This window comes from Entelurus aequoreus, linkage group LG22 (genome assembly GCF_033978785.1).
Source record: "Entelurus aequoreus isolate RoL-2023_Sb linkage group LG22, RoL_Eaeq_v1.1, whole genome shotgun sequence".
NCBI lineage: Eukaryota > Metazoa > Chordata > Actinopteri > Syngnathiformes > Syngnathidae > Entelurus > Entelurus aequoreus.
Window position 1 is genome coordinate 11,226,159 of NC_084752.1, and position 26,076 is coordinate 11,252,234.

Genomic DNA, 26,076 nt, shown 5'->3' on the forward strand with positions numbered 1-26,076 from the left:
AACAGGTGTGTGTCCATGAGAGACAAGAAGGGAGTTTGTTGTGTCTTCGCCGCACTGTCCTTCGGGAGAGTCTCGAAGCCAGGGAAACAATCCAAGTTAGGATGTTTTGTATGCGAGTGAAAATAAAAATGTGCTTTTCACTCTAAATGGTCTTTGACTGGTCCTCAAATTCATCCTGCGGGGCAGACAGTCCGATGTTATCCAAATCACAAGAGCGTATTCGTGGCAGCTTTGGGGTACTTTGAAGACTGCCAAACTTCCAATTTGTGGACAAACCAGAGCAACGCTTACTCCAATCAGCAGATGTCCTGTTGTCATAATTCCGAATAGGTAGATATCTTCACGTCCTCGACAGAAAAGGGTCGCCAGGCAAGAGTCCGTCGCGTGTCCAGCAACAACCGCTCCGTCACGACAAGCAGGTTCCCCCAAACCCAAGATCTTGTCAATTTCGTTGAGGCCAGTTAAATAGTTCCAATGTTTAGATTTGGAGAGCAGTGCAAAAAGAGGCAACAAGAAAATTAAGACAAGACAAAGAAGCAAGCAGGAGAGATAAGGGAGAGGGAAGGCGAGCGTCCGCCCTCGATGAGTGCCAGAGAGAAATTATTTATAAAGTTCTCTCAATCCTTGAATATTGCGGGCGGCAGAACGTTCTTCGCCTTATTCTATTGGTCCTGTCTTGCTAATCACCTCTAAACGTTCAGCATTGATCCACAATTAGTGTCGATTACTAACTGGACAGGTTTATAAAGTCGCTGTGATGGACTTGGACGCACATTGTATGGATTTTTACACACTTTGTTAGCGTGCATAAGCTAACTCTGATTGGGGACGTGGTTTTTATTCCACCAAGTTCACACTGCAATATGTCTTGTGATGAAGGTGTGTGTGTGTGTGTGTGTGTGTGTGTGTGTGTGTGTGTGTGTGTGTGTGTGTGTGTGTGTGTGTGTGTGTGTGTGTGTGTGTGTGTGTGTGTGTGTGTGTGTGTGTGTGTGTGTGTGTGTGTGTGTGTGTGTGTGTGTGTGTGTGTGTGTGTGTGTGTGTGTGTGTGTGTGTGTGTGTGTGTGTGTGATAACTTGCAATTGACCTAATTACACATCCTTTGGTGTTGTTTCTAGCTGCTGGCAAAACAGGTGTGTGTGTGTGTGTGTGTGTGTGTTTGGAAAAAAAGGATATTGGAGGAGTAGGAGTTTAATAGGACAATTACGTTCCTTCTTGCCCAGGAGGCCTTATTGAGTCGCAAGGAACTCTCCTCGAATGGCAGATTTGGGCCAATTAGGCCCAAATTGAAGCATCAACTCCACACAAACTGTCTTAAACACGCACACACACACACACACACACACACACACACATTCCTACATACAAACACAGCTGTGACTCTGGCATGGCTTTACAACACCCTCACATTCCTTCATACACAGACGTTTGCCTTCTATTCCACGTCAGAGCCACTAAAGCGGGACTGTATTGTGTCCACACACACACACACACACGCACACACACACACATTCTTGTATTTCTTACCTTCTCGAGACCTCGGAAAAATGCCTCCCTCTTTAGGATCACCCTTTCTAGATGTATAAGGATGTGTATTTACAACATTTATTATATATACGTACTAAACAAATAAAAAAAAAACATTTGTTGTGAAAAATGAGTTGGAATTTTACAAGGAAAAAGGTCACAATTTCACCCAAAAAAATTAGAATTTTGGCAGTGTCGTAATAAAAGTCGTCATTTTACTCGACGCGAGTCAACATTTTTCACGAGAAAAACGGAACATTTGTGCAATGTTGTGATAAAAGTTGGAATTTTACTCAATATCAGTCGCAATTTTACAAGAAAAAAAGCTGAACATTCGGGCAATTTGATGAAAAAAGTCGTAATTTTACCGGACAAAAGTCACAATTTTATCAGAAAACGTAAAAATGTTGGCGATGTTATAATAATAATAGTGATCGGAATTTTACTCCAAAAATGTCACTATTTTACAAGAACAACAAAAAAAATTGTGATCAAAGTCAGAATTTTTATATGACAAATGTCGCCAATTTGAATTAAAAATGTATTTCATAGAAAAATAAATGATTTTAAGAGAAAATATTGCAATATTACAGAAACAGAAATAATATGAGAAATTGTTACCAATGTTATAAGAAAAAAGTCGACACACCGTGAGAGACTGCTTTTAGTTTTTTAGTTTTTTGAATTTTTTGTTTGTAATTGGTTTTTAATCTTATCTACTTCAAGTTATTACAGTATGTCTCTATATACATATTTTATTTATTTTTTAAATTAAATTTGGCCAAAGGGAGCGCATTTCAATTTATTACACACACTTGTTATTTCATATGTTGACCAGAGGGGGAGCACTTTTAAAACCGACACACAGTCAATTTGAAAAATCCCTCCTTTTTGGGACCACCCTAATTTTGAAAGATTTCACCACCAGGGGTGCAAATGAGGCATTCTCTATTAGATGCAATGGTTTTCTGTATTGGGACCATGATTTATGTCCTAACTTGTTCACACCTCCTCATATGGATGTCTCAGGAAGGGTAGAAATAAAAGGACACACACACACACACACACACACACACAAAAATCTTGTATTTGTTACCTTCTTGAGACCTCTGAAAAATGCCTACCTCTTTAGGACCACCCTTTCTAGATATATAAAGATTTGTATTTACAACATTAATAATATATACATACTATGCAAATAAATAAATAAACTTGTGAAAAATGAGTTGGAATTTCACAAGAAAAAGGTCACAATTTCACAAGAAAAACTTAGAATTTTGGCAGTATTATAATAAAAGTCGCAATTTTACTCAACGCAAGTCAAAATTTTACGAGAAAAACTGAACATTTGTGCAATATTGTGATAAAAGTTGGGATTTTACTCAATAACAGTTGCAATTTTACAATAAAAAGCTAAAGATTTTGGCAATTTTATGAATAGAGTCGTAATTTTACTCAACAAAAGTCACAATTTTATAAGAACTTATACAATGTTGGCAATGTTATAATAATAATCAGAATTTTACTTGGCAAAATTATGACAAAAGTCATAATTTTACTCAAAATTTCACTATTTCACAAGAACAACAACAAAATTGGCAATGCGGTGATAAAAGTCTGAATTTTATATGACAATTGTCACCATTTTGCATTAAAAAGTAATAATTTTACATAAAGTAATCATTTTACGAGAAAATATTGCAATATTACAGAAACGGAAAGAATATGAGGAATAGTTCAGAATTTTATTAGAAAAAAAGTCGACACATTGTGAGAAAAAGACTGCTTTTAGTTCATTTATTTTTTGTTTGTAATTGGTTTTTAATCTTCATTATTTACTTCAAGTTATGACACTATGTCTTTATATACAGTACATAACTTTCCTCCAGAAGGTCTTATCTTTGTCCATGTGATGTCAGATGTAACACAAATTGAGCTGTTTGATGATTGGAGGAGAAGAGGTGAGGCCTTTAATCCCAGGTACACCATCCCTACCGCCAAGCACGGTGGTGGTAGTATTATGCTCTGGGCCTGTTTTGCTGCCAATGGAACTGGTGCTTTACAGAGGGTAAATGGGACAATGAAAAAGGAGGATTACCTCCAAATTCTTCACCATAACCTAAAATCATCAGCCCGGAGGTTGGGTCTTGGGCGCAGTTGGGTCCTCACATGGACGGTACTTTTCCTTGTTGATGTCTCAAGAAGGGTTGAAATACAAAAACACACACACACACACACACACACACACACACACACACACACACACCCTGCCTGTTTGGTTCTAACGCTCTCATCCACTGCAGATCTTTTCCCCTTCTAGTGTTTGTGGTCTCACTGGGGAAGCCCTCCGTCCTCGTGTTCGCTCCACCGTTCCTTCATTTTGAAACACATCCTCACTTTCTTCCACCCACACCAGATTTAGGTAGATGCTGTTTGATCTGCTGTCTTCTTCACCTGACTGAACATGTCTAGGCTCTTGTACGAAGAGAAGAAAGCATGCAGACTCTCTATGCAACACAGAGAGTGTGTTTATGACAAGGCGTGTTTGTGTGTCCTCCAGCACCAGCTTTTTGTTTATTCCGATTGGGCATTTTGTCACAAGCGTGCTCGCCTTTCCACATCAGACACCAAAGACAACAACCGCAAGGCACCAATGTTCAAACCAGATTCAGGCTCGTTCAATTATTCATAGCGCTATTGCAGCGGGAGAGAGAGCGATGGAGGAGGCAACCATGCAAGATGTCTTAAGAAAAAGCAGCATTGAGGAAGGAATATATTCCACTACTGGCTACACAATCTCTCCTTTCTTCACACGTCTATGTGACGTCTCATTTAATATATATTCTATATTTACAGTAGCATTATCTCTCATTTTATTATTTGCTATGTGCAGTTATGTGGGTAAAGGAAGACAATAGTAGTACCATAGGGCGCACCGGATTATAAGGCGCACTGCCAATGAATGGTCTATTTTTAATCTTTTTTCATATATAAGGTGCACCGGATTATAAGGCGCATTAAAGGCCTACTGAAAGCCACTACTACCGACCACGCAGTCTGATAGTTTATATATCAATGATGAAATCTTAACATTGCAACACATGCCAATACGGCCGGGTTAACTTATAAAGTGCAATTTTAAATTTCCCGGCAAACTTCCGGCTGAAAACGTCTATGTATGATGACGTATGCGCGTGACGTCAACCGTTTAAGCGGAAGTATTCGGAGCCCATTGAATCCAATACAAAAAGCTCTGTTTTCATCTCCAAATTCCACAGTATTCTGGACATGTGTGTTGGTGAATCTTTTGCAATTTGTTTAATGAACAATGAAGACTGCAAAGAAGAAAGTTGTAGGTGGGATCGGTGTATTAGCGGCGGACTACAGCAACACAACCAGGAGGACTTTGAGGATAGCAGACGCGCTAGCTGAACGACCTCACCTTGACTTCCTCCGTCTCCGGGTCGCCGACCGCATCGGTGATTGGGTGAAGTCCTTTGTCGTACCGTCGATCGCTGGAACGCAGGTGAGCACGGGTCGTGATGAGCAGAAGAGAGCTGGCGTAGGTGCAGAGCTAATGTTTTTAGCATAGCTCTGTCGAGGTTCCGTAGCTAAGTTAGCTTCAATAGCGTCGTTAGCAACAGCATTGCTAAGCTTCGCCAAGCTGGAAAGAATTAACCGTGTAGTTACATGTCCAGAGTTTGGTAGTATTGTTGATCTTCTGTCTATCCTTCCAGTCAGGGGCTTATTTGTTTTGTTTCTATATGCAGTTAAGCACGATTCTATCACGTTAGCTCAGTAGCTAAAGTGCTTCGCTGATGTATTGTCGTGGAGATAAAAGTCACTGTGAATGTCCATTTCGCGTTCTCGACTCTCATTTTCAAGAGGATATAGTATCCGAGGTGGTTTGAAATACAAATCCGTGATCCACAATAGAAAAAGGAGAGAGTGTGGAATCCAATGAGCCCTTTTACCTAAGTTACGGTCAGAGCGAAAAAAGATATGTCCTGCACTGCACGCTAGTCCTTCACTTTCACGTTCCTCATCCACGAATCTTTCATCCTCGCTCAAATTAATGGGGTAATCGTCGCTTTCTCGGTCCGAATCTCTCTCGCTGCATTGAAAACAATAGGAAAATGTGAGCAGCCCTTCCTCCTGTGACGTCACGCTACTTCCGGTACAGGCAAGGCTTTTTTTTATCAGAGACCAAAAGTCGCAACTTTATCGTCGTTGTTCTCTACTAAATCCTTTCAGCAAAAATATGGCAATATCGCGAAATGATCAAGTATGACACATAGAATGGATCTGCTATCCCCGTTTAAATTTTAAAAAATCATTTCAGTAGGCCTTTAAAGGGGTCATATTATTTTTTTAAAAATTCTAAAGTGAAAACGCTTCCTTGTGGTCTACATCAGTGTTTTTCAACCTTTTTGGAGCCAAGGCACATTTTTTGCGTTGAAAAAATGCGGAAGGCACACCACCAGCAGAAATCACTAAAAAACGAAACGCCGTTGACAGTAAAAAGTCGTTGTCGCGATTTTTGGATATGACTTTAAACCAGGGGTCCCCAAACTACGGCCCGCGGGCCGAATCCGGCCCACCAGCATCCAAAATCCGGCCCACAGGAAGTCCCAAGTAAATTTTTTTTTTTTTTTTTTAAATCTTTCCTTTATAATCCATTTTCTACCGCTTGTTACTCTTGGTGTCTCCTAGTCGCTCAGGCAAATCATATTGTCTAAAAATGAATTTTCTCATCGATAACGTGACAATGTTAAATGTTGATGAACATCAATGTTAATTCATGTTAAATGACAAAATGGATTATAAAGACTATATATATATATATATATATATATATATATATATATATATATATATATATATATATATATATATATATATATATATATATACATGCACAGCCTGGCCCTCAGCCAAAAAATTTTAACCAATGCGTCCCCCGAGTCAAAGTTTGGGGACCCCTGCTTTAAACCATAACAACCATGCATCACTATAGCTCTTGTCTCAAAGTAGGTGTACTGTCACCACCTGTCACATCACGCCCTGACTTATTTTGTATTTTTTGCTGTTTTCCTGTGTGTAGTGTTTTAGTTCTTGTCTTGTCTTGCGCTCCTATTTTTTTGGTATTTTCCTGTAGCAGTTTCATATTTTCCGCATCTACTTTGTTTTAGCAATCAAGAATATTTCAGTTGTTGTTATCCTTCTTTGTGGGGACATTGTTGATTGTCATGTCATGTTCGGATGTACTTTGTGGACGCCGTCTTGGCTCCACAGTAAGTCTTTGCTGTCGTCCAGCATTCTGTTTTTGTTTACTTTGTAGCCAGTTAGGTTTTAAGTTTCGTTCTGCATAGCCTTCCTTAAGCTTCAATGCCTTTTCTTAGGGGCACTCACCTTTTTGTTTATTTTTGGTTTAAGCATTAGATACGATGACAAACCCTTGTCATCTCACACAACGTGTTCTCGACATCTACAAAGCAATTCACTACCGGCTCCCACCTACTGATACGGTTACGCTGCCGAGCTCTAGACGGCACCGACACACAACGACGGCACATAATTTGCAGATTATAATTAGTGGTTGGCAAAAAATATTTTTAACCCAAATATGTGAAATTACATAATCTCCCACTAGTGTGCCGTGAGAAAACACTGGTCTACATAACATGTGATGGTAGTTCTTTGGTCAAATTGTTGCATAGATGATGTTTTACAGATCATCTTCAAGCTGCTTTCTGACAGTCAGGATGCGCCGTTTTGTGGGCGGTCTTATTTACGTGGCTCACCTTCGACAGCGTCTTCTCCCCGTCATCTTTGTTGTAGCGGTGTAGCGTGCAAGGACGGGAGTGGAAGAAATGTCAAAAGATGGAGCTAACTGTTTTAATGACATTCACACTTTACTTTAATCAATAACGGAGCAGCATCTCCTCATCCGGAAACACCGTCCGACCGGAACTCTCTAATAAATAAAGTTCCTTGGGTGAATAATGTAAACTCACTACACCGGTATGTTTTAGCGCTTTCAAGGCGACTTTACTGACAGATATAAGTTAGAACTTTACACTACTTTATATTAGAAATGGCAACAGCAGAGGATGAATGTCCCATAACAAGAAGATAGAGAAAAAGAAGAAGCTTATCGACTATGGTGTCTGCACGGACTACAAAGGCGGAAGTGCTTAATTTTTCACGATTTATGCAGATCCCAAATACAGATCAGCAGGTACCAGAAGGTAAGAAAAGTTGCTTTTGCATAATATTGCGAAACAAAACGCCAGATAATGTCTTACCTTATACATACACCATAATAATACTCCTATATTGAAGCACAGTACAAGCCATCCAACGATGCGACTTCATAGCTTACCAAAGTCGTACTAAAACATTTTGATAGATTTTTGAGCTCCGTGTGTAATGTTCTATATTTTCAATGGAACATATAAAATGTTGGTGTTGTTTACTTTAGTCATATGGCCATCATAGTGCAGTCTACTTGTATCTCTTATGTTTGACTGCCATCTACTGGTCACACTTATCATTACACCATGTACCAAATAAAATATCTTCAAGGTGGGTAAGCTCAACCAAACGTATTCCTTACATTAGGCGCACCGGGTTATAAGGTGCACTGTCGAGTTTTGAGGAAAAAAGGGATTTTAAGTGCTCCTTGTAGTGCAGAAAATACGGTAGTATATACTGACTGGTCACTAGGTGTCAGTAACGTCACATGTTACATTTAGCTCTTTCAGGACAGGTGTCCAAACTATGGCCTGCATAAATTCAGTTCCCCGTGAAGTGAATTGGGCAAATATTGCCGCCACCTAGTGGGCGAAAGTAGACGCCATGGTCTATGATCATGAGTTTCATTTGAAAGTCACTTGAGCCCGGCATCAATATATATGACCCAATCAGCAGCTGGGATAGGCTCCAGCATCCCCAGTGAACCCAAGAGGGACAAGCGATAGAAAATGGATAGATGGATGGACATATATAAGTCTATCACAGTGCATGATGGCTGATATGCCAAACACCCTCACCACACACCTCAATCATCAATCAATCAATCAAAGTTTATTTATACAGCCCTTAATCACAAATGTCTCAAAGGGCTGCACAAGCCACAACGACATCCTCGGCTCAGATCCCACATCAAGGAAAGAAAAAACTCAACCCATTGGGATACAATGAGAATCCTTGAAGGGGACCGCAGATGTGGGGACCCCCACCCTGGGAGACCGGTGCAATGGATGTGGAGTGGATCTAGTTAATAGTGTGAGAGTCCAGTCCACAGTGGGGCCAGCAGGGGATCATCTTGAGTGGAGACAAGTCAGCAGCGCAGAGACGTCCCCAACTCTCACACCAATTTCCATCCACTTGTTTGTCACCTTTTTGTTTGGGGCCCGGTGAGACCATTTAGATCAGGGGTGTCCAAACTTTTTCCACTGAGGGCCGCACATTGAAAAATCAAAGCTAGCAGGGGCCATTTTGATATTTTTTTATTTTAAAAACCAATACAATATATGTATAAAAAATATACATTTAGGCTTCCACTCAGACTTGATCCCGGGGACCCCAAAGGGTTTTGGTCCAAAAAATATAAAAAATGTGTCATTATTCAGTATTATTATTTGTGTTATTATTCAAGTTTTTAAATCTCTAGATCAGGGGTCACCAACCTTTTTGAAACCAAGAGCTACTTCTTGGGTACTGATTAATGCGAAGGGCTACCAGTTTGATACACACTTAAATAAATTGCCAGAAATAGCCAATTTGCTCAATTTACCTTTAACTCTATGTTATTATTAATAATGAATGATATTTACACTTAATTGAACGGTTTAAAAGAGGAGAAAACACGAAAAAAATGACATTTAAATTTTGAAACATAGTTTATCTTCAATTTCGACTCTTTAAAATTCAAAATTCAACCGAAAAAAGAAGAGAAAAACTAGCTAATTCGAGTCTTTTTGAAAAAAAAAAAAAAAAAATTTATGGAACATCATTAGTAATTTTTCCTGATTAAGATTAATTTTAGAATTTTGATGACATGTTTTAAATAGGTTAAAATCCAATCTAGACTTTGTTAGAATATGTAACAAATTGGACCAAGCTATATGTCTAACAAAGACAAATCATTATTTCTTCTAGATTTTCCAGAACAAAAATTTTAAAAGAAATTCAAAAGACTTTGAAATAAGATTTAAATTTGATTGTACAGATTTTGTAGCTTTGCCAGAATAATTTTTTTGAATTTTGATCATAATAAGTTTGAAGAAATATTTCACAAATATTCTTCGTCGAAAAAAAGGAAGCTAAAATGAAGAATTAAATTAAAATGTATTTATTATTCTTTACAATAAAAAAAATACATTTACTTGAACATTGACCCCGCCTTCCGCCCGATTGTAGCTGAGATAGGCTCCAGCGCCCCCCGCGACCCCAAAGGGAATAAGCGGTAGAAAATGGATGGATGGATGGATTGATTTAAATTGTCAGGAAAGAAGAGGAAGGAATTTAAAAGGTCAAAAGGTATATCTGTTTAAAAATCCTAAAATCATTTTTAGGGTTGTATTTTTTCTCTAAAACTGTCTTTCTGAAAGTTATAAGAAGCAAAGTAAAAAAATTAATGAATTTATTTAAACAAGTGAAGACCAAGTCTTTAAAATATTTTCTTGGATTTTCAAATTCTATTTGAGTTTTGTCTCTCTTGGAATTAAAAATGTCGGGCAAAGCGAGACCAGCTTGCTAGTAAATAAATACAATTTAAAAAATAGAGGCAGCTCACTGGTAAGTGCTGCTATTTGAACTATTTTTAGAACAGGCCAGCGGGCTACTCATCTGGTCCTTACGGGCTACCTGGTGCCCGCGGGCACCACGTTGGTGACCCCTGCTCTAGATCAACATTAGGTCTGTCAATATAACATCTTTTAAAGATTTAAATTGTATGCTCTTTTTGTCAAAGAAAACCCTTTTTTTAATGAAAAAAACACAAAAAGCAATATTTATACCCAATAAAATTTTTAAGTGGAATATTTGACATTATATAATAATTGGAGCCTTAAAAAGGTCAATAACTCATAACACCATTGATTTTAATTCATTATTATTTTTTGAGCAATGACACTTAAAAACTAATCACACTAAAATTGTAGGGGATCCAAAAGGGTCCTACTCATTAAAGTGTTAAATTACAATTTTTTTTTTTTTACTGTTTACTTTTAACACAATAATCTTGAGATCAACTTCAGATCTATCCGTCAATTATAAGTTTTATTGTTGTTTATGTTTTTTGTTTGTTCGTTTTAGGCCCTTCTTTAAAAAAAACAGCTCGTTTTTTTATATGGCAAACACAAAATATGCAACATTTTCCCCAAAAAATATCTCAAAATATTTAATGTGACGTAATTGGAGCCTTGAATAGGTCAATAATTCATAATGACATTGATTTTGAGTCATTATTATTTTTTAAAGAAACAAACAGCCTACATGGCAGCTTTGTGTGATTAGAGTAAACATTGCTACATTTTCTTGTTACATTTCACCTGTTTGCTCTTTAAATACCACTTTTAATGTTTTTTTTATTTTTTTCAATCGTATTTTTAAAATGTGCCCTGGGGCCGTTAAAAAATGACCTGCGGGCTGCACTTTGGACACCCCTGGTTTAGATGTTCAGCGTTTGCAGCAGTTAATTGGTTTTTCCTTTTGTGTCTTGTGTGTTTCTTTGTTACCGCCCCTTTTTTTCTTTGCTACAGACCTAACCACTCCCTGAGCCAGGCCTAATTACCAGGAGGCGCTGCAGGTGTGCTTAGTTAGCAGGCTTATGTAATCACACCTGTACGGGCAGGAAGGTACTGGCTGATTACTCTTCGTGACACAGGACCTCTGATTCATGCTCTGGATTCTTCTCCTCAGTTCCAGTTCCTGCTTGGTATAGTCTTCCTCCTCTGTTCTTGATGTCATATTTTACTTGTTGCGGTGTTTTTTGCAGTGCTATCTTTTGTTTCCCCTTTTTTATGCGCCACAGTTTTTTTTGTTATCCACTTAAAGGCCTACTGAAAGCCACTACTACCGACCACGCAGTCTGATAGTTTATATATCAATGATGAAATCTTAACATTGCAACACATGCCAATACGGCCGGGTTAACTTATAAAGTGACATTTTAAATTTCCCGGGGAACTTCCGGTTGAAAACGTCTATGTATGATGACGTATGCGCGTGACGTCAATGGTTGAAACGGAAGTATTCGGACACATTGTATCCAATACAAACAGCTCTGTTTTCATCGCAAAATTCCACAGTAATCTGGACATCTGTGTTGGTGAATCTTTTGCAATTTGTTTAATGAACAATGGAGACAGCAAAGAAGAAAGCTGTAGGTGGGATCGGTGTATTAGCGGCTGGCTGCAGCAACACAACCAGGAGGACTTTGACTTGGATAGTAGACGCGCTATCCGACGCTAGCCGCCGACCGCATCGATGATCGGGTGAAGTCCTTCGTCGCGCCGTCGATCGCTGGAACGCAGGTGAGCACGGGTGTTGATGAGCAGATGAAGCCTGGCGTAGGTGGAGCGCTAATGTTTTTGTCATAGCTCTGACGAGGTCCCGTAGCTAAGTTAGCTTCAATGGAGTCGTTAGCAACAGCATTGCTTGGCTTCGACAGGCGGCACAGCATTAACCGAGTAGTTACAGGTCCAGTGTTTGGTTCGGTGTCTCCTGATAGTAGTATTGTTGATCTGCTGTCTATCCTTCCAGTGAGGGGCTTATTTCTTTTGTTTCCATCTGCATTTAAGCACGATGCTATCGCGTTAGCTCCGTAGCTAAAGTGCTTCGCCGATGTATTGTCGTGGAGATAAAAGTCACTGTGATTGTCCATTTCGCGTTCTCGACTCATTTTCAAGAGGATATAGTATCCGAGGTGGTTTAAAATACAAATCCGTGATCCACAATAGAAAAAGGAGAGAGTGTGGAATCCAATGAGCCCTTTTACCTAAGTTACGGTCAGAGCGAAAAAAGATACGTCCTGCACTGCACTCTAGTCCTTCACTCTCACGTTCCTCATCCACAAATCTTTCATCCTCGCTCAAATGAATGGGGTAATCGTCGCTTTCTCGGTCGGAATCGCTCTCGCTGCTGGTGTAAACAATGGGGAAATGTGAGGAGCCTTTCAACCTGTGACGTCACGCTACTTCCGGTACAGGCAAGGCTTTTTTTATCAGCGACCAAAAGTTGCAAACTTTATCGTCTATGTTCTCTACTAAATCCTTTCAGCAAAAATCTGGCAATATCGCGAAATGATCAAGTATGACACATAGAATGGATCTGCTATCCCCGTTTAAATAAAAACATTTCATTTCAGTAGGCCTTTGAAGTGTTGCTCGTTATCCTGGTCTTGACCAATAAAGACTCTTGTTGTTCTTACTGCTGCCTGGGTTTTGCATCTTGGGATCCACTAGCCTCTTAGAGAGTTTCACCAAGCGAATATTATGGATTCCGCAAAACCACGTTAGCTACGGCTAACGGACAAACTCGTCATGAGCAGACCTTGGAAGAGATGGTCAGACTGCTAAAAGAGCTTCATGATCGCCACACTCATGAAGCGCAGCCACACCCATGCCTCCCCAGCCTGGTGTTACCCTTTGGGAACCCAACATTCCTCCTCCTGCCAGATTCGGTGGAGATTGTGGACTTTGTGGGCTGTTTATTCATCAATGCTTCAACCCACTACCTACCTCACAGACTCTGCAATGGCAGTGTGGGATTAAAGGCCTGCAATGCGGGAGGACTTATCCCTGTTTCTCGCAGGGACGAGAGGTTGTTGACCACCCGATGGTAGAACAGGAAGCCGGTCTTCATCCCCTCTCCATTCGCCAAGGGGTGGCGTCAGTGGCAGACCACTCCATTACCTTTCCGCATTCTGGCAGTGGAGAGTGATTGGGACGAGAAAACAGTCTGCAGGGCGAGTTAGCTACTGGGGATGAGACAAAGACTTTGGAGGAGCTGATCACCCTGACCATCAGACTAGACGGACGCCTGTGGGAACGGGAGAATCAACGAAGGGTGGCGCCTTCACGTCCTCTTCAGTCTCGTCCACCTCCACCAGATGCTCTTCCGGCGCTCCTCATGCCTCCATCCGCTGTCCAGGGGGCGGCATCAGACCTTTCCTGTGACATCGAACTCATGCAACTGGGAGCCAATCGTCTTTCCACAGAGGAGAGGTCTCGGAAGCTACGTCTGAAGTCGTGTCTCTACTGCGGCGAGCCGGACCACACCGTCGCCTGTTGTACCATCCGGCCAAGACGGCGTCGTTCATCTACGGGCGACGTCCATCTGAGGAGTTCGTCTGCGTCTCTTGTGGTCAGCCGTCTCCAACTGGAAGGTACGCTTTCTCGGTCTGGGGAGGAGTTACCCATTAATACTTTGACTCAGGAGCAGACGATAACTTTGTTGAGTTTGAGTTTATTTGGAACATGCAAGCATACAACATGATACATGACAATTTCCAGTTTCCCTTTTCAACATGTTCAAAAAAGATTAGGAAGAAGCAGAGCTTATTTAATCCTACCTCTTTTCTTTAACATAACAGTTGCTAAAACTTTTGCTCACTTCCTGTTCTCAATTTATTCACAATATACTCCATAAGTAATCACAATAAAAATAAATAAGTAATTGGTGAAGTAAGTCATATTTCATATGATGAGATAAGTAATATTATTTTGAGAATGAAGGAATAGATGGATGAAGTAAATTCAGAATGTTTATCATGGATCTTCTTCTTTGTACTTTGTAAACACTTTAAGTTTGAAAAGTTTCTTGAATTGGATCATATTAGTACTTTGTTTGATTGCTTTTATTGACTGTGAACTGGTTAGACGTTTTAAGATTCCCACTGTTCCATTAGCTTCTCCTAAGATTGTTCACTCCCTTAACGGGTATTACGCAGGCTGTCTCCCCCCTTCTGGCTGGGAATCGTCTGCAAGCAATCAGCTTTTTTGTTATACCGTCTCGCTCGTCTCCGGTGTCTCTTGGTCTCACCTGGCTTGAGCGTCATAGTCCTATTATTGATTGGTCATTGCCAAAAATCACAAACTGGAACACTTTTGCGATCAGCCTCGTTACCTCTCACTCTACCTTTTTCTCCTACCCCAGTTTCGCCTGACCGATCATCTGTACCGAAATAATTTTCATTCGCTGCGTGAAGTTTTTCTTTGTAAGGATACATCCCCAATGATACAATGATTTGCAAATCCTTTTCTACTTATATTCAAATGAATAGACTGCAAAGACAAGATATTTAATGTTCGAACTAAGAAACATAATTTTTGAAACGTGGACTCGTCGGGCCACAGAACACTTTTCCACTTTGCATCAGTCCATCTTAGATGCAGTCGGGCCCAGTGAAGCCGCCGGCGTTTCTGGGTGTTGTTGATAAATGGCTTTCGCTTTGCATTGTAGAGTTTTAACTCGCACTTACAGATGTAGCGACCAACTGTAGTTACTGACAGTGGTTTTCTGAAGTGTTCCTGAGCCCATGTGGTGATATCCTTTACACACTGATGTCGCTTTTTGATGCAGTACCGCCTGAAGGATCCAAGGTCACGGGCATTCAATGTTAAATGCAGTGATTTCTCCAGATTCTCTGAACCTTTTGATGGTATTACAGACCTTAGATGGTGAAATCCCTAAATTCCTTGCAATAGCTGGTTGAGAAATGTTGTTCTTAAACTGTTGGACAATTTGCTCATGCATTTGTTCACAAAGTGGTGACCCTCGCCCCATCCTTGTTTGTGAATGACTGAGCATTTCATGGAAGCTGCTTTTACACCCAATCATGGCACCCACCTGTTCCCAGTTAGCATGTTCACCTGTGGGATGTTCCAAATAAGTGTTTGATGAGCATTCCTCAACTTTCTCAGTCCTTTTTGCCACTCGTGCCAGCTTTTTTGAAACATGTTGCAAGCATGTAATTCCAAATGAGCTAATATTTACCAAAAAAATAACGTTTTCCAGTTTGAACGTTAAGTATCTTGTCTTTGCAGTCTATTTAATTGAATATAGGTTGAAAAGGATTTGCAAATCATTGTATTCTGTTTTTATTTACCATTTACACAACGTGCCAACTACACTGGTTTTAATTGTATAACATCTCACAGGCAGAACAGTATAGACATGACTCTTCCACAGTTAACTAAAAGGTATCTATGAAAGGAATACAGTCTTTCAATAAAGTGAAAACCAAAATCTCATTAGTGACTTTTTCCCCACCTCTAAAAAGGCTAAATCACAGTTTGAGGTTCTCGGCTCTGGCGTAGCATCAAGAAGACAACAAACTAGTCTAAATAGAAGAAGTAAAGGGATTTCAGCCGGCCAGCGGCGCACGATGGCAAGGAGAGCTTTGTGTTTGAAAGCAACAGCACCCGACGAGCTTCAATCACATCCAAAATGTACAAACATCCTCCCAACTCTGTTAGTAAAATATTCTTGTGTGCAATCAAATAGAAGTCTGAAGTGACAGCCAAAACTAAGATTTATCTCCTACCCTCAAAAAAGAAATGTCAGTACACAAGAATATTGTAACATTTAAAGCATACAATCATTGTAATTGTATCCTCACAACACACCTGCTGTCTGTCTCCCTCCCACATATTATCAGACAATTCCACTTAGTAGTAAAAATTAGCAGCTGATGCTGGCACAAGTTGGCTGACAAATGGATAACATTGCTTTTAGATGGTTAATGTGTAGTCGTTTTAATGACATCCACTCTTTGTCCCGTCTCACGTTCAAATAATAGTAAATTAAAATGGAATCTCGATACACACAACTTAATTGGTTCTTGATCATGGTTCGTAAACCCAAAAGTTTGTATAGTGAAGCAAAGTTCTCCATAAGAATCACTATATAAGGTTCTAACCTCAACAAAAGTCCCTGTTTTAGTAAAAACTGCACACACAAAGTATGTATGTATGTATGTATGTATGTATGTATGTATTAGGGGTGTGGGAAAAAATCTATTTGAATTCGAATTGCAATTCTCACGTTGTGCGATTCAGAATCGATTCTCAATTTAAAAAAATCGATTTATATATTGTTTATTTTTATTTACTTTTTTTTTTTTTTTTTTAATTAATCAATCCAACAAAACAATACACAGCAATACCATAACGATGCAATCCAAATTCCAAAACCAAACCCGACCCAGCAACACTCAGAACTGCAATAAACAGAGCAATTGAGAGGAGACACAAACACGACACAGAACAAACCAAAAGTAGTGAAACAAAAATGAATATTATCAACAACAGTATCAATATTAGTTACAATTTCAACATAGCAGTGATTAAAAATCCCTCATTGACATTATCATTAGACATTTATAAAAAAAAAAAAAAAAGAACAATAGTGTCAGAGTGGCTTACACTTGCATCGCATCTCATAAGCTTGACAACACACTGTGTCCAATATTTTCACAAAGGTAAAATAAGTCATATTTTTGGTTCATTTAATAGTTAAAACAAATTGACATTATTGTAATCAGTTGATAAAACATTGTCCTTTACAATTATAAAAGCTTTTTACAAAAATCGACTACTCTGCTTGCATGTCAGCAGACTGGGGTAGATCCTGCTGAAATCTATGTATTGAATGAATGGAGAATCCTTTTGAATCGGGAAAATATCGTCTTTGAATCGAGAATCGCGTTGAATCGAAAAAAATCGATTTTGAATCGAATCGTGACCCCAAGAATCGATATTGAATCGAATCGTGGGACACCCAAAGATTCACAGCCCTAGTATGTATGTACACTACCGTTCAAAAGTTTGGGGTCACCCAAACAATTTTGTGGAATAGCCTTCATTTCTAAGAACAAGAATAGACTGTCGAGTTTCAGATGAAAGTTCTCTTTTTCTGGCCATTTTGAGCGTTTAATTGACCCCACAAATGTGATGCTCCAGAAACTCAATCTGCTCAAAGGAAGGTCAGTTTTGTAGCTTCTGTAACGAGCTAAACTGTTTTCAGATGTGTGAACATGATTGCACAAGGGTTTTCTAATCATCAATTAGCCTTCTGAGCCAATGAGCAAACACATTGTACCATTAGAACACTGGAGTGATAGTTGCTGGAAATGGGCCTCTTTACACCTATGTGAATATTGCACCAAAAACCAGACATTTGCAGCTAGAATAGTCATTTACCACATTAGCAATGTATAGAGTGTATTTCTTTAAAGTTAAGACTAGTTTAAAGTTATCTTCATTGAAAAGTACAGTGCTTTTCCTTCAAAAATAAGGACATTTCAATGTGACCCCAAACTTTTGAACGGTAGTGTATGTATATTTATATATGTATGTGTGTGTGTGTGTATGTATGTATATACAGTCTTGGTCAAAAGTTTACATACACTTGTAAAGAACATAATGTCATGGCTGTCTTGAGTTTCCAATAATTTCTACAACTCTTTATTTTTTTTGTGATAGAGTGATTGGAGCACATACTTGTTGGTCACAAAAAACATTCATGAAGTTTGGTTCTTTTATGAATTTATTATGGGTCTACTGAAAATGTGAGCAAATCTGCTGGGTCAAAAGTATACATACAGCAATGTTAATATTTGCTTACATGTCCCTTGGCAAGTTTCACTGCAATAAGACGCTTTTGGTAGCCATCCACAAGCTTCTGCTTGAATTTTTGACCACTCCTCTTGACAAAATTGGTGCAGTTCAGCTAAATGTGTTGGTTTTCTGACATGGACTTGTTTCTTCAGCATTGTCCAACACGTTTAAGTCAGGACTTTGGGAAGGCCATTCTAAAACCTTACCACTTCCTTTACCACTTTTGACGTGTGTTTGGGGTCATTGTCCTGTTGGAACACCCTACTGCGCCCAAGACCCAACCTCCAGGCTGATGATTTTAGGTTGTCCTGAAGAGTTTGGAGGTAATCCTCCTTTTTCATTGTCCCATTTACTCTCTGTAAAGCACCAGTTCCATTGGCAGCAAAACAGGCCCAGAGCATAATACTACCACCACCGTGCTCGACGGTAGGAATAGTGTTCCTGGGATTAAAGGCCTCACCTTTTCTCCTCCAAACATATTCTGGGTATTGTGGCCAAACAGCTCTATTTTTGTTTCATCTGACAACAGAACTTTCCTCCAGAAGGTCTTATTTGTCCATGTGATGTCAAATGTAACAAAAATTGAGCTTTTTGGTTGTTTTTTTAAACCCAACATAGTGGAAATACTTCATCACATCCTGGCTAATTATTCTAAGTCAGAACTGGATTTCTATGTACTGAAACCACGGGCGTAAAATGTTCCGCACAAATTTGGTCATCTCGACAGTCGCAGCTATGACCGTTAGCCGGGTTGTTAGCATTCCTTATTGGTAACATCGCTCTCGTCAAAGGCTCACCAATGTGGAGACGTGTTATTGAGGAGGCATGAGTTGAAAATGAAGTCAATCATAAAGTTGCCAAAATAAAAAGTTGTTGAACATGATTGAAGATAGAGTAGTGCCAAGATTCGCCGCTGTGTTGTTAGCATTGTTCACCCTGAACTTGGAAAGGGAAGTCCTGTTTGGTGAATATTTGTTATCAATCGCCACAACATAATAATAGAAAATAAGACACATTCTGCCATGTAATACATATAAGACACAAATAACATGTTATTTAACCCTTAATTTAGGCCAAAAATATTTAGATTATGATGGGGTTTTTTTGTTACTAATTGTGTGAATGCTTTGAAGCATTCACACATATGGTTTTGTACACCAAAATTAATCTGTTTATTAAACTTCTTCAACTTCTTCTTCTTCTTCTTCTCTAGCTTTTGGCGCGCTCTACCTTCCACATTTGTCATCCGATTCAAACCGTTCCAACTTCAAACTTTTCAGCCTATTCGGGAATCGCGGATCCAACATAATAGTGATAGTCCAGTCCATAGTGGATCTAACATAATAGTGTGAGAGTCCAGTCCATAGTGGATCTAACATAATAGTGTGAGGTTCCAGTCCATAGTGGATCTAACATAATAGTGTGAGAGTCCAGTCCATAGTGGATCTAACATAATAGTGTGAGAGTCCAGTCCATAGTGGATCTAACATAATAGTGTGAGGTTCCAGTCCATAGTGAATCTAACATAATAGTGTGAGGTTCCAGTCCATAGTGAATCTAACATAATAGTGTGAGAGTCCAGTCCATAGTGGATCTAACATAATAGTGTGAGAGTCCAGTCCATAGTGGATCTAACATAATAGTGTGAGAGTCCAGTCCATAGTGGATCTAACATAATAGTGTGAGGTTCCAGTCCATAGTGAATCTAACATAATAGTGTGAGGTTCCAGTCCATAGTGAATCTAACATAATAGTGTGAGAGTCCAGTCCATAGTGGATCTAACATAATAGTGTGAGAGTCCAGTCCATAGTGAATCTAACATAATAGTGTGAGAGTCCAGTCCATAGTGGATCTAACATAATAGTGTGAGAGTCCAGTCCATAGTGGATCTAACATAATAGTGTGAGAGTCCAGTCCATAGTGGATCTAACATAATAGTGTGAGGTTCCAGTCCATAGTGGATCTAACATAATAGTGTGAGAGTCCAGTCCATAATGGATCTAACATAATAGTGTGAGAATCCAGTCCATAATGGATCTAACATAATAGTGGGAGAGTCCAGTCCATAGTGGATCTAACATAATAGTGTGAGAGTCCAGTCCATAGTGAATCTAACATAATAGTGTGAGAGTCCAGTCCATAGTGGATCTAACATAATATTGTGAGAGTCCAGTCCATAGTGGATCTAACATAATAGTGTGAGAGTCCAGTCCATAGTGGATCTAACATAATAGTGTGAGAGTCCAGCCCATAGTGGATCTAACATAATATTGTGATAGTCCAGCCCATAGTGGATCTAACATAATAGTGTGAGAGTCCAGTCCATAGTGGATCTAACATAATAGTGTGAGAGTCCAGTCCATAGTGGATCTAACATAATAGTGTGATAGTCCAGCCCATAGTGGATCTAACATAATAGTGTGAGAGTCCAGTCCATAGTGGATCTAACATAATATTGTGAGAGTCCAGTCCATAGTGGATCTAACATAATATTGTGAGAGTCCAGTCCATAATGGATCTAGCATAATATTGTGAGAATCCAGTCCATAATGGATCTAGCATAATATTGTGGGAGTCCAGTCCATAGTGGATCTAACATAATAGTGTGAGAGTCCAGTCCATAGTGGATCTAACATAATAGTGTGAGAGTCCAGTCCATAGTGGATCTAACATAATAGTGTGAGAATCCAGTCCATAATGGATCTAACATAATAGTGTGAGAATCCAGTCCATAATGGATCTAGCATAATATTGTGGGAGTCCAGTCCATAGTGGATCTAACATAATAGTGTGAGAGTCCAGTCCATAGTGCATCTAACATAATAGTGTGAGAGTCCAGTCCATAGTGGATCTAACATAATAGTGTGAGAGTCCAGTCCATAGTGGATCTAACATAATAGTGTGAGAGTCCAGTCCATAGTGGGGCCAGCAGGAGGCCATCCCAAAAAATTCCCAGATTTCCCAGAATGCCCAGGTTTTCCGGGACATTTTTCCCATTCAAAATGAATTGGCCATTTTTCAAACTTCCACCATTTCCACTTTTTCAACTGATTCAAACCATTCCACCTTCAACACATTCCACTGTCCTGGAAATTCATACTACCCTTTTTCCAAGTTCAAAAAAATTCCTGGATTTCCCAGAATTACTGGTTTTCCAAAGCCCTATTTTTACCCTTTCTTCTGGCGACTACTCCTTCCACCTTTTTTCAACCCACTTCAACTGTTCTACCGTCAAAACATACCACTTAATTAGGACAAAAAAACAAAGTTGTTTTTTGACCTAGAAAAATTCCCGGTGTTCCCGAAATTCCAGTAATTCTGTAATACCGTTTCTCAATTCAACTTGTTACTACTTCAAACATTTCTCAACCAATTTGAAAAATGCCAACACCAACCATTTCAACTCATTCAGAACATTCAAGTTTTTTTTACCATTTTCCAAAAAAAATCCCGCTTTTCTCGAAATGTCCACATTTTTGGGAAATTCCCATTGAAATCAATGGGACATTCTTCAAAGTTGCACAATTCCCACATTTTTAGTCTGATGCAAACTGTTCCAACTTTGAAATATTCAGTTTGTATGGGAATTGTTAAGTTAACCACTGATTGTCACACACACACACTAGGTGTGGTGAAATCCGTCCTCTGCATTTGACCCATCCCCTTGTTCACCCCCTGGGAGGTGAGGGGAGCAGTGAGCAGCAGCGGTGTCGCGCCCGGGAATAATTTTTGGTGATTTAACCCCCAATTCCAACCCTTGATGCTGAGTGCCAAGCAGGGAAGTAATGGATCACATTTTTATAGTCTTTGGTATGACTCGGCCAGGGTTTGAACTCACAACCTACCGATCTCAGGGCGGACACTCTAACCACTAGGCCACTGAGTAGTGTGCTCTACTTCAACAATTCTAAATAAAAAAAAATTCCAGGATGTCAGTTCAATTTCAGCATTGGAGCATTCACACTAGGGATGGGCGATACCACACTTTTAGGATTCGATACGATACCGATACTTTTTCTTGCATTTTCATCGATACCGATACCGATACCGATACCAATAATTTCTTATTGGCAATTTTTTGTCAGTCAAAAATATTATTACTATTGTTATTATTTAAGACAAATCACAAGACAAATACAGACCATTTATACCACATTTATTATGGTCAATATATAATAAAAGTAAAAGTAAAATAAATAACATAAATATGAAAAATAAATTAAATATTATATATAATAACTATATATTATATATAATAATAATTAAATATTAGGGCTTTCCAATTAACAGTCAAATCCGAATTGCAAGAAGCTGCAGTTATTTTTTAAAGTTTGTGATATAATTAGCAATTAATGAAATATGAAATAGGCTAATGTTTTCGAAATGTAAGAAATCATGTCACAGATTAAAACCAAAATCACATTCAATCATATATTCAAGATTTTCTTGGAAAAAAATAAAACTGTAATGCAAAGATGAATTCTTTCAGGAATTGCCTCATCTAGTTTGTGATGTTGCCTATCTGTGTTGGCCCTGTGATGAGGTGGCGACGTGTCCAGGGTGTACCCCGCCCTGCCGCCCGAGTGCAGCTGGGATAGGCTCCAGCCTCCCCGCGACCCTGAGAGGCACGAGCGGTAGGAAAATGGATGGATGGTGATGTGGCAAAGCCGCAATATTTGAAGTGCGATGGGCAAGGGACTGCTGTTTTTAGAAAGTAGTTGGATGAGTATGAGCTCACTACGGAACACAAATCTTCACTTAGCAACCAGTCTTAAAAGTTCTTTGTTGGATGGTCTTGTGCACCAGCATTTCCTCATGCTCTAATTGATTTGAATTCCATTTCTTCTGTGAACATATGGTTTTGTGATTGCTCACACCTCTGCCGTTTGTGGCAGAGCACACAGGTTGAATCCCTGGCCAGTAAGAACCTCTAGGATTTTGACATGTTATAGGAGTAAAAAAAAAAAAGTACTATATGGAGGATATTTACCAACCAATTTATATGTAGGTTGAGTCATTCCTGCCTTTTTAACACATGCCATTACCAATTTTTGAGGCTTTTCAGGTGGAATTCTTTCCCAGTCTTGCTTGATGTACAGCTTAAGTTGTTCAACAGTCCGGGGGTCTCCGTTGTGGTATTTTAGGCTTCATAATGCGCCACACATTTTCAATGGGAGACAGGTCTGGACTACAGGCAGGCCAGTCTAGTACCCGCACTCTTTTACTATGAAGCCACGTTGATGTAACACGTGGCTTGGCATTGTCTTGCTGAAATAAGCAGGGGCGTCCATGGTAACGTTGCTTGGATGGCAACATATGTTGCTCCAAAACCTGTATGTACCTTTCAGCATTAATGGTGCCTTCACAGATGTGTAAGTTACCCATGTCTTGGGCACTAATACACCCCCATACCATCACAGATGCTGGCTTTTAAAATTTGCGACTATAACAGTCCGGATGGTTCTTTTCTTCTTTGGTCCGGAGGACACGACGTCCACATTTTCCCAAAACAATTTGAAATGTGGACTCGTCAAACCACTTTTCCACATTGCATCAGTCCAACTTAGATGAGCTCGGGCTCAGTGAAGCCGGCGGCATATCTGGGTGTTGTTGATAAATGGCTTTCGCGTTGCGAAGTAGAGTTTTAACTTGCACTTACAGATGTAGCGACGAACTGTAGCTACTGACAGTGGTTTTCTGAAGTGTTCCTGAGCCCATGTGGTGATATCCTTTACACACGGATGTCGCTTTTTGATGCAGTAGTGCCTGAGGGATCGAAGGTCCCGGGCATTTAATGTTGGTTTGGGGTGGGGGGGGGGGGGTCCGACTACTGACCTTGGATTTGTGCTGGCTCTCCTTTCCCCTTTGGGAGGTTACATCGCCTCATTTCCAGTTCAGTACAGTGAGTCGAGTTCACTGAAAAGGATATTTGTACTCGTTAGCTTACATCAAACCTGCATCGAAGAAGTAAATCCAAGTATTATAAAAAATATTAAACCACAAAATATTGATCTGATACTGATACTAAACCCTTGGTATCGACCTCCGTGTGTTCCTTCACCCCCCCCCCCCCCCCCCCCCCAACCCCTGAAGATGATGTCAATCTCTTAAGTAAATGACATTTATCTGCAAAGTTTGTGCTGTAGTTTTCTCCCTGAAGACCGAAACGTGGCATGATCAAGTTGACGGTGTAAGACTCTGCGGGGACCGTGGGAAGGAAGGCGAGTAGGCTCGCTGTGAGAATAACGAAGAATGGTACATCTGCCAAAGTCGTGCTCACAGAAAGTGGGAGTAGAAGGATGAGAGCGGCTGCCAAAGATGTGATGACTAATATATCAAACCTGAAAATACACAAATATAAACTCCAGCTATTTAATGTAAAACAAAAGAGGAGTGATTGTTGTTCTACTTCCTAATGTACACCAGTGAGTCGCAACCACTGTTCTGAATGATGTATCGCCATCTGTTCTAAGACACGACCAAATAAGGGAGCAACATGTTTGTTTATTTTTTTTTAAATTGTTAAACGGGAACTATACTTTTTTGGAACTTTTACAATCTTCATTTGAGACAAGGTCACAGGTCTTTCTCTTTTTTTTGTGCAGTCTAAACTGTAAAAACTGGCTAGTACTGGACCATAGAACACTTTTCCACTTTGCATCAGTCCATCTTAGATGAGCTCGGGCCCAGCGAAACCGGCGGCGTTTCTGGGTGTTGTTGATAAATGGCTTTCGCTTCGCATAGTAGAGTTTTAACTTGCACTTGCAGATGTAGCGACAAACTGTAGTTACTGACAGTGGTTTTATGAAGTGTTCCTCAGCCCATGTGGTGATATCCTTTACACACTGTCGTTTTTTGAGGCAGTACCGCCTGAGGGATCGAAGGTCATGGGCGTTCAATGTTGGTTTTCAGGCTTGCCGCTTACGTGTAGTGATTTCTCCAAATTCTCTCAACTTTTTGATGATATTACGGACCATAGATGGTGAAATCCCTAAATTCTTTGCAATAGCTCGCTGACAAATACTGTTGGACAATTTTCCCACGCATTTGTTGACAAAGTGGTGACCCTCGCCCCATCCTTGTTTGTGAATGACTGAGCATTTCATGGAAGCTGCTTTTATACCCAATCATGGCACCCACCTGTTCCCAATTAGCCTGTTCACCTGCGGGATGTTCCAAATAAGTGTTTGATGAGCATTCCTCAACCCTCTCTGTCTTTTTTGCCACTTGTGCCAGCTTTTTTGAAACGTGTTGCATTCATCAAATTCCAAATGAGCTAATATTTGCCAAAAATAACAAAGTTGACCAATTCCAATGTAAAATATGTTGTCTTTGCAGTCTGTTCAATTGAATATAAGTTGAAAAGGATTTGCAAATCATTGTATTCTGTATTTTATTTACCATTTACACAACGTGCCAACTTCACTGCTTTTGGGTTTTGTATGACATTTCATATTTTAAAATCAAAACATTGCCGTTGTAAATTCAGTTTTAGTGCATATTATATTTCAATATCCCTTATGGTATGTGTGACATAGTGATATGTTTGCGACGTGAGTGCTTGATGGACAGACTCTGCTTGCACACAGGAATGATGAATGCGATGAGGACTGCAGGCGACCCCACGCCTCCTCCATGTCCCCCCACATTCTTCCCTCATGTCCCATTCCTGCTCGTCTGCCATCCATATTTCAGTGAGGATTCAGCAGGGGAGTGAGTGGCGGTAGTTTAGGGCACGGCGTATTAATAAATCAAAGCAAAGGGATGTGGAGGGATTCTGTGCTGAGTTGGCACTTATTAAAGTAAGCCAAAACTCCTGTAGGTGGCAGTCTCACATGTTGTTGTTGTTGTTGTTGTTGTTGTTCTCTCGAGAGCAGGGGGTCCTAAATATTGCTTGACTCGTCTGAGCGCTCCTAAAAT

At 39.7% G+C, this 26,076-nt stretch overlaps 1 protein-coding gene across 1 annotated transcript in view; it reads left to right on the top strand.

Moving 5' to 3' along the window:
• The first annotated feature begins 13,664 nt into the window (after positions 1-13,664).
• rptor (regulatory associated protein of MTOR, complex 1) overlaps positions 13,665-26,076 on the top strand; it is a 401,659-nt gene continuing 389,247 nt past the window's right edge. Inside the window, exon 1 of the mRNA XM_062033466.1 lies at positions 13,665-13,921. The gene's annotated coding sequence lies outside the window, so the exon portion shown is untranslated. The remainder of the gene's footprint in view (positions 13,922-26,076) is intronic.